Source organism: Fundulus heteroclitus, unplaced genomic scaffold (genome assembly GCF_011125445.2).
Source record: "Fundulus heteroclitus isolate FHET01 unplaced genomic scaffold, MU-UCD_Fhet_4.1 scaffold_342, whole genome shotgun sequence".
NCBI lineage: Eukaryota > Metazoa > Chordata > Actinopteri > Cyprinodontiformes > Fundulidae > Fundulus > Fundulus heteroclitus.
Window position 1 is genome coordinate 8,281 of NW_023396752.1, and position 8,005 is coordinate 16,285.

At 38.4% G+C, this 8,005-nt stretch overlaps 1 long non-coding RNA gene across 2 annotated transcripts; it reads left to right on the forward strand.

The window, feature by feature from the left end:
• Positions 1-695: 695 nt before the first annotated feature.
• LOC110369438 lies at positions 696-3,716 on the forward strand. Of its 2 annotated transcripts, none has more exons than XR_004928963.1 (4): positions 696-752; positions 863-950; positions 2,201-2,310; positions 3,015-3,716. It is a non-coding gene; the product is annotated as an uncharacterized LOC110369438 (long non-coding RNA). The 2 variants fall into 2 exon arrangements; XR_004928962.1 differs by having other exon boundaries at positions 696-711.
• Positions 3,717-8,005: the final 4,289 nt, after the last annotated feature.

Sequence of the window (8,005 nt, forward strand, 5' to 3'; positions counted from 1 at the left end):
TCGTCCTATAAATGTTTTGCTAAAGCAAGCTCAGTGCTGTTTGAAAGGGCACGATTACTTGATGTAAATGAGCGTGCCCATGTCTACCTAAACCACTTCTATGCCCGAGTTACCATAAAAGCTGTCTGAGGCCTAAAGCGTGAAGAGGCAAAAAGTGGAGGGAGAGGAACACTTTTTAACACTTTGTATTGGGACTTTAAACTAAAAAAAACTGCAATTCTTTTTGGCTGTCGTTTTTGGAAGCAAGGTATTTTTCATACTGTGACCGGACAATTTGCACGTGTTGCACATTAAAAACAGAACGCCATCACCATCAAATGCCTGCAATGCTGCTATATAAAAGTCAAAGATGAACGTGTCTTAGAGAGATAGGCTTTTCCAGGTTTGTAACATCTTACCACAGGAAGCTGCATAGCAAATTTGGGCCAGATTAAACCAAACGTCTCAGAGTTATGAGGTGTCAAAATTAAATTTTTGTCATTTTTCAGCCCCTTCCTCCCCCTGCCATGCCAAAACGAAACGCTCCAGCAACACCAAACTCACAGAATCCACTCATTTTAACCCCCTGAACGACATTTGTGAAAATCAGCCCTCTGGGAAGAGCACGACCAAAGATTCTTACCCTAGCTCAAAGAGGTAAGCTTCACGGAGCCCCACCAGGCACAAAGAGACACCATTAAAGATTCTACTCACTTGACGACTAGCGTTCAAGTGAGCAAGCGGCATTTTCTTCATTTCAAAACCGTTTCCTCGTAAGATAAAACTGTATACAAAGTTCACATTTTGTAACGTACACGGTTTTTTTATGTGTTGTCAATGTTTAATTGTGTTTAATTTATTTTATTATTGCTGTTTCTTGCAGCTGAAGTTGAATAGGACTAGCTAACCAGCTAGCTTGCCATCAAACAGCATGGACGAGTTAAATAATGTGGCTGTGTCTACGTTAAGAGGTAACAAATACTAATTATTTTTAAATTAAAAAGGGTAAAATGTTACTCATTAACTTGTTCCCTGTGGAGAAATACTTAAATTTAACACTACTAAGACTAATGTAACAATTCATGTATTATAAATTAGCACATGTGGAAAATATGCTTTTGATGTGAACAGATAAGGGTTTTCTCTTTTGACAACATTTTGTTTTATGAAATGCTATTAAGTTGAATATTATTGTTATCATAACTGACTAAAATCATAAATGAAACCTATGTTTTATATTTTTAAGTTAACTGATTCTCTGCTCATATCAATGTTTACTCCAAAATTTACTTAATGCTGAATAACAATGGTTTCACTTCAGTTGCTGGTGAAAGGTCTATAATAGTATGCCCCCTTGTGTACAGAATGTACAGCAAGTATGAAGCATCCAAAATGTTTTCTTTACATGCATTAGTCATACTTTTCTTAATGTACCTAAACAATCTTGGCGGTTTTTCAAAAACATTGTTTATGTGCATTCAATATGCAATGCATATTGCTGTTATCAATTGATTTTCTACTGATCACATAAACAATTAACTTCTCCCATTCAAAGTAACAGTAGCTGATATATTGTTTGGACTTTTTGCTGCTCTTAGCCTTCCCATCTCGGTCTCTGCCCTCCTATTTTACTGTAGTCAATTAAGATAAATTGGTCTTTGAACAATAACAAAATATTTTCAGATGTACATTCGATAAATTAATTGTTAAATAAGGAAATACCCGGTGAGTGTTGCACTAAGAGAAGGTTGCAAGTACCCGGCTCAATCCCCATAGCCTGCACTCTGGGTTCCTGAGCAAGCCCGGGCGCTGCACATGGCAGCCCACTGCTCCCCAAGGGTGATGGGTTAAAAGCAGAGAACAAATTTTGTTGGAATGTATGTTGCAATGAAAATAAAGACAATATTATTATTATAATTATAAATAAATTTTGGTTGAATTTATTTACTGGAAAACCTATTATTAAATTATGTATTCAAAAACAAAGAATGTGATTAGTCCAGGCTGAAAACTACTCATTTGCAAGGATTAAAAAATATTTAAATATCTTTGTCTCATCTTGAGAATCACATATTTTGTCTGATATTGTGAGCTAAGTGTATCATCATACTGCTTATGGCTGTCTTGTCACTTATCCAATTCTTTGTTGAAAACCTTTGACCTCATTTGACCTTGTGCATATTGTACAGCTGTTTTGACTGACTAATCTTTTCTATTAAAGCTGAACAGGCTCTTGAGATCCTTCGTGTCCTGCCATCACTGTTTCCATCCACGTCTGCTCTTCCAAAAAGGGTACATGAGGCAGTTGAGGCTCTGGTGCACATCCTCGAGGTGAGCTGTGTGAATTGTTCTAGAATGTTTTAGAGTATTAGAAGGCTTATAACTACAGAGCTCACTATATATTTCCTAATCACACATTTGTTTTATCCCTGAAGACACCCAAAAAGTTGCTTTTTAAATAAATTTTTTTCTACTTCCATGTTTATGGTGCTTTTGTGTCTCAATTTACCTTTTTTATTATTTAGTGGTGTTAGTTATCCCATTAAGAAAACACCAATGCAAACTAGTGGGGCTGGGCAATATGGACCAAAAATATCTTGTTATTCTTTACACACATTGCCTGCTGGTGGTGGTCAGAGTGCCCAGTGGCGCTAGTGCATGGTAGCCTTGCTTCTGTCAGTCTGCCCCAGGGCAGCTGTAGCGACTAATAGCTCACCACTGTCAGGGTGTGAATTTGTGTGTGAATAGGTGAATAACTAAACTGTAGTGTAAAGCACTTTGGAGGTCGCCACACTGGTTAAAAGCGTATCCAAGTACAAGCCATTTACCATTTGCCATCTATATATTGCCCAGCCCTGGAGACTAGCCTTAGTCTTGTTTTTTTCTTTGTTGGCATTGGAACAATAATAGTATTTAGGATCACTAATATATTAATTTAACTTTTTTTTATTATCTCACTGGTTAAGGTTGTGAAATAAAGTGATTCTTAAATACATGTATCTTACTGACAGAAGGATATCTGGCATTTTTTAAAGGAAAAAGAGGATCCTGACACGTACTTAAAGAAGCGCCCTCTCTCCTGTCCAGTCCTGATTGTGTGTTCATCCAACTGCCTGCTTGCGGTAGGAGATGTGCCAGTAACAACATTTCCCAAAGACAAGCTTGATGAGGGTGCTTTATACCTTATGGCCTACTATTATACACTGCATCTTAACTACCCAAGATGTGTGGTTACTCTACTCTCAGTCATACAGACAGAGGTCCTTTTGGACAAAATCCATGACAGAGATCTCACATCATCCTATAAGAACAGCATGGCTGAATGGAAGGCTTTTCGTGGCCAGTAAGGTTAAAGGTCATGTATGTTATGTTATAGTGTTCTCCATCCCCATGACCTGAAAAGACTGTTTGATACTTGTTTGAATTTGAGCAAGGTTTGCATTGTGGACACATTAGCCAATGTTATAACTGTAGCCACTTCACTGGCATTTTTCTGTTTTAAATAATGCAGTGATTTGAAAAAAGTTATGACTGCTTAACTCAGAGGCTTCTGAACACCTTGTGTTTTTTTTTAGTTAAGAATTTTTTTATAGTTAAAAATTTATATTTTGTTAAAGGTGTCTAAAATATAAGTAAACTGACTAACCGGTTGTAAAAGGCAGTATCAGTATTTGTTCTTACACTGAATACTGAATGAAATGTCAGTGTGACAAAATAAATGTGTTCAAGTAAAAGAATAACTTTTGTTTTTGTCTTATATCAAATATTGCAATGTGATGCTTAAATATTTTTGTTAATTAAAAACTGGTTGTAGGAGGTATACTGCTGTGAAAACACTTGTGCAAGCATTGCACACTAAAACTAGTTATAATTTTCTAGATATAATCGTATTTGACCTTAATTTGAGCAGGTTAAGGCAGTTAGCATTTCAATTTAGAAAAAAGATACATTGTCTTATTTCAAATGAATATTAATAATTTTAATAGAAAAACTACTAATTTTATTGGCAAATAATCTAACTTACCTGCTCAAATTCAGGGCAAATACACTCAGTTCAAGAAAATATTACTTGTATTTAGATTACTTTTGCAGTCTGCTAGTCAGAGAAGCTTAATTTGAGATTCTTTTGTTTTAAAACAAAAATGTTCTAATCTTGTTTTAGGTGGGTTTTATACCTGAATCTAGATTATTGCCACAATTGTGTAACTAAGAATGAGTTGTACACATCTTAAAACAAGATGACATGTAAGGTAAAAATGTGCTACATTTGAGGAGAAGGACACTACTTTTAAGCATCTCAAGCTTATTACAAGATCTAAAATTTCTTAATTGTAGTACAATTTAAGTCAAAATTAGTTTTTCTGGCTAGTTTCAAGATTTACTTTATCATGTAAAATTTCTTATTTCTAGAAATCTTGTCAAGCTAAATTATACTTGTTCCATTGGCAGATTTTTTTGCTTATTTCAAGCCAAAAATGATCAATTTTAATTTTTTTTTACTTGTTTTTGGAGTGCCATTTTTTCCAGTGTATATAAAAGTCAAAGATGAACGGTCTTAGAGAGATAGGCTTTTCCAGGTTTGTAACATCTTACCACAGGAAGCTGCATAGCAAATTTGGACCAGATTAAACCAAACGTCTCAGAGTTATGAGGTGTCAAAATTTAATTTTTGTCATTTTTCAGCCCCTTCCTCCCCCTGCCATGCCAAGATGAAACGCTCCAGTGACACCAAACTCACAGAATCCTGTCATTTTCACCCCCTGAACGACATTTGTGAAAATCAGCCCTCTGGGAAGAGCACGACCAAAGATCCTTACCCTAGCTCAAAGAGGTAAGCTTCACGGAGCCCCACCAGGCACAAAGAGACACCAGTAAAGATTCTACTTAACTTAGAGATACCAAACCAAACGGTCTCTAGGCTGTGAGTAGAGCAAGCCCTGGTAATTTGGGGTCCCTATCTGCCCCAGGGGCCGAGAGAAAGCCGTGCTGTGCCGTCAAACCTAATAACCGGTCCAGAAACGAAGTGCGATTCGAGGTCCTCCTCATCCTATAAATGTTTTGCTAAAGCAAGCTCAGTGCTGTTTGAAAGGGCACGATTACTTGATGTAAATGAGCGTGCCCATGTCTACCTAAACCACTTCTATGCCCGAGTTACCATAAAAGCTGTCTGAGGCCTAAAGCGTGAAGGGGCACAAAGTGGAGGGAGAGGAACTCTTTTTAACACTTTGTATTGGGACTTTAAACTTAAAAAACTGCAAATCTTTTTGGCTGTCGTTTTTGGAAGCAAGGTATTTTTCATACTTTAACCGGACAATTCGCACGTGTTGCTCATTAAAAACAGAACGCCATCACCATCAAATGCCTGCAATGCTGCTATATAAAAGTCAAAGATGAACGGTCTTAGAGAGATAGGCTTTTCCAGGTTTGTAACATCTTACCACAGGAAGCTGCATAGCAAATTTGGGCCAGATTAAACCAAACGTCTCAGAGTTATGAGGTGTCAAAATTAAATTTTTGTAATTTTTCAGCCCCTTCCTCCCCCTGCCATGCCAAGATGAAACGCTCCAGCGACACCAAACTCACAGAATCCACTCATTTTAACCCCCTGAACGACATTTGTGAAAATCAGCCCTCTGGGAAGAGCACGACCAAAGATCCTTACCCTAGCTCAAAGAGGTAGGCTTCACGGAGCCCCACCAGACACAAAGAGACACCAGTAAAGATTCTACTTAACTTAGAGATACCAAACCAAACGGTTTCTAGGGTGTGAGTAGAGCAAGCCCTGGTAATTTGGGGTCCCTATCTGGCCAAGGGGCCGAGAGAAAGCCGTGCTGTGCCGTCAACCCTAATAACCAGTCATGAAACGAAGTGCGATTCGAGATCCTCCTCGTCCTATAAATGTTTTGCTAAAGCAAGCTCAGTGCTGTTTGAAAGGGCACGATTACTTGATGTAAATGAGCGTGCCCATGTCTACCTAAACCACTTCTATGCCCGAGTTACCATAAAAGCTGTCTGAGGCCTAAAGCGTGAATGGGCACAAAGTGGAGGGAGAGGAACACTTTTTAACACTTTGTATTGTGGACTTTAAACTGAAAAAAACTGCAAATCTTTTACATTTTTCATACTTTAACTAGAACATGGGGACAGGTAAAAGTGAAATACAAGAATATTCTACAAAATGGTAGCCTTTAATTATTATACTTTATTTTAAAAAGGCACTTGTTATGTCAAGAGATCCAAATTTCGTTCCTTAGACACTGGAAGTAAAGAACATGTGCAAACTGGGAATTTTAACAAAACAAATCTTTATCCATAAAAAATGAAAAATTTCCTTTTCCAAGTCATCCACAGTTTAGACAGTAAAACTGTATTGCTCCATGTCTAGATATTCCATCCATAGTTTTTTCTAATTCAATATACGGCTCGACAGGAAGCAAGCCTTTCAAAGTAAAACTAAACTTCACAATAAAATGGACCGAACAAATCTTCTTACTGAATACGATAAAAATAAAAAGCAAAGCATCATACAAATAACTTAAATATTTTAGATTTTTGGCTCCAACACCACTTTTTCCTCTTTAAAAGCCACTGTCAAATGATGTGTTTGTCTGTTTATAACAGCCACCAAGAAAATCTCTCTACAATTACACTGTCGCGCTGCGCTAAAGGATCCTTTCTATTGCGCAATACGCAAATAATTCGAAAAACTCTGCAAATTATTCTTGCACCTTCCGCAACAGGCTGCAGTCGTAAAAATAGACATGGCTACGACAGACTTCCCTATCTCCTCCGCTTATAAAGCTGCAATCTAATCCTGTTTAAATGAAATAAGCCTGCTCTCGAGCAGGTTTAAGCTTGCGCACATGTTGCTATGACAACAAGTGCAGGATGTCTTTCGAAGAACCAAACGATCCAAGATCATGCCAAATCGTCAACAATGAAATCCTGCTAACTGTGTTAGCGACGTATGAAGAACAGGCCCCTGGTTGTGGCGCGCCTGAGTCGGTGAGGCACCTGGTCTAAGAGTGCAGTGCTGCCGTAGACCAGTGGGCAAAGCCTGGCTCCTTACAATTCCCGTACTTAGCAGTAAGGGAGGTTGAGTTCTTAATGGGGTGAGCTGCAACACACAAGCAGCAAAGAAAGATGTTGCCAATTAGCTCACCTTTGCAGACGCCATATAGACCTCCTGAAACTTGCTGCTGAGGAAGCACAAGCAGATTCCCCCCGTGGCTGTGATCCAGATGGCAGAAGCAAAGCCTGCCAAAGCTGCAGGCTGCTGGCAGCAAAGAGAGGACACAGCCACAAAGAAGCATCGCCTCTGTGCCCATTCGGACGAAGGAGCCAGAGCCACACAGGAAAAGGTCAAAGCAGCGACGGTCTGGCTCTCCGGGTGTGGCAGGTGGGAAGGAGCATCAGGGTGGGGATCCCCTCTGAGCATCAAGACTCTTTAGAAGAATGGGGTGGCTATTTTGTTGAGGATTCACCTCGCTCCTTTATAAATTTTAAACATCCAGTGTCACTTTGAAAATTTTCTATTAAAACATCTTGATTATTTTACATGATCTGAGGTAGACATTTTGACCAAAATGTGGGAAAAGCTTTGGTCCCAGCTCCTCCCTTCTATATCCCCCAGCATGCCAGTCAACAAGCCATGCTTTTAAAGAATTTTTTTTTGTAATTGAGTTGTGAGTTAGCAGTAGTCCTGTTTTCTGCTCTTTGAGTTCTAGCATTTGAATTGGCAGGGAGGTGGCCCAGATGTGATCATCAGCTCTCATCAAGGTCTGAGGCTTCTTCATTTTGTTTATTTCGGTCAAGGCTCTTAACTCTTTTTTTATTGTTTCTTTGAAATTAACTTCAACCACTGCTATTAGTCAGAATTTAAATCTTCTCTGTCTTGTGACACTCGTTAAAGTATGGAACAAAACAGATTCATTAAAAAAACTAAATCCAGCCTTAACCTTACAATTACCTTCCTGCCTGAGGTCATTGAAAAAAACAAAAAACTCATACTTATGATTCCAAAAAA